Genomic DNA, 1,343 nt, shown 5'->3' with positions numbered 1-1,343 from the left:
GTGTCTACAGGATCAAGCTGATAGCTCTTGGACCCCGCCTTTCTAACCCTCGGTTGTCTAATATAATTACTTCCGACCGGTATCATATCTATTACATATTTCTAACACATACACACATACAAGGTGTAAGCCCGTAGCAGCTTTCTAGGGCCCCAGGTACTTATTACCTGTTAGGTGGACAGAAGCATCAGGAGAAATAAACTGCTCATTTGTTTCTGCCTCTGCCGGGGATCGAACCTGGGCTCTTAAGACTACGATTCCAGAGCGCTGCGCACTCAGCCGTGAGTCCCCTACCCCTACCAGAGATAGGTGTGTGTGTGTGTGTGTGTGTGTGTGTGTGTGTGTGTGTGTGTGTGTGTGTGTGTCCGCGCGAGTAATTTTTGAGAGACGCAGAGTAGAAAAGAGAGGGTGCAAGAAGTGGAAGAGAGCGAAAGGGAGAGAGAGAGAGAGAGAGAGAGAGAGAGAGAGAGAGAGAGAGAGAGAGAGAGAGAGAGAGAGAGAGAGAGTGAGACAATAGAGAGACAGAGAGACATCGAATGAGAGAGTATGAATAGAGACGTAGAATGTGAGAGAGCAAAAACAGAGACATAGAATGCAAGAGAGAGCGAGAGAGAGAGAGCGAGTGAGAGTAGCGGTGAGAGGAGGAGGAGGAGGAGTGAGCCAGACAGTTGGTGGCGAACCTTGCAGCCAGTCGCACGGCAGTGTGAGTGCCACCTTCGACCAGTGCACGCCCTCTCCTCTCACTCCCTCACCACCCGTGCCAGGCGCTAACCTCATCACCACTATCCCAGGCACGGCGCTCTCTATATACGAGCCTCACTATCCCTCATAATCCGCGCCACAGGGATAGGAGAGAGAGCCCTGAAATATGTGTATACCTCTCCCATTGAAGACAGAACTTCGCGAAGAGTGACCCTCAGTGTATTCCTCTTTGCGTGCTAAGACATTGCTATAGTCCTCTTTTACCAACAGAGGATGGTGTTGTGTTCCTCTTGTCACTGGCCACGAAACTCTTGATGGTAACGAATTTAAAAGATTCGTTGTGTATTGTGCGTACCTGGACGGGCTGGGAACTGTTGACAGGTGTGTGTGGATGTGACAGGTAAGCGGTCAACTTGGCAACACTGTTTTTCCTTCTGTTCTCAAACCCTTAAAACATGTCAACTTTTTGTTGATAAGTGTAAAGTGAAGAGTTGTGTTAATTTGTGAAGGGGGACGTGTGTAGCGTTGGACCGGTGTGTGTAGCGTTGGACCGGTGTGTGTAGCGTTAGACCGGTGTGTGTAGCGTTGGAGCGACGTGTGTAGCGTTGGAGCGACGTGTGTAGCGTTGGACGAACAGTGTA

At 49.8% G+C, this 1,343-nt stretch overlaps 1 protein-coding gene across 6 annotated transcripts in view; it reads left to right on the top strand.

The window, feature by feature from the left end:
• Nucleotides 1-679: 679 nt before the first annotated feature.
• Nucleotides 680-1,343, top strand: part of LOC123770855 (agrin) — a 419,139-nt gene continuing 418,475 nt past the window's right edge. For all 6 annotated transcript variants that reach the window (XM_069305808.1, XM_069305809.1, XM_069305810.1 and 3 more), the window contains exon 1: nt 680-1,102. The gene's annotated coding sequence lies outside the window, so the exon portion shown is untranslated. The remainder of the gene's footprint in view (nt 1,103-1,343) is intronic.

The sequence above is a fragment of the Procambarus clarkii genome, chromosome 56 (assembly GCF_040958095.1).
Source record: "Procambarus clarkii isolate CNS0578487 chromosome 56, FALCON_Pclarkii_2.0, whole genome shotgun sequence".
Taxonomy (NCBI): domain Eukaryota; kingdom Metazoa; phylum Arthropoda; class Malacostraca; order Decapoda; family Cambaridae; genus Procambarus; species Procambarus clarkii.
Note: the sequence above shows the minus strand (reverse complement) of the source record. Positions and strands in the feature narration are given on the sequence as shown.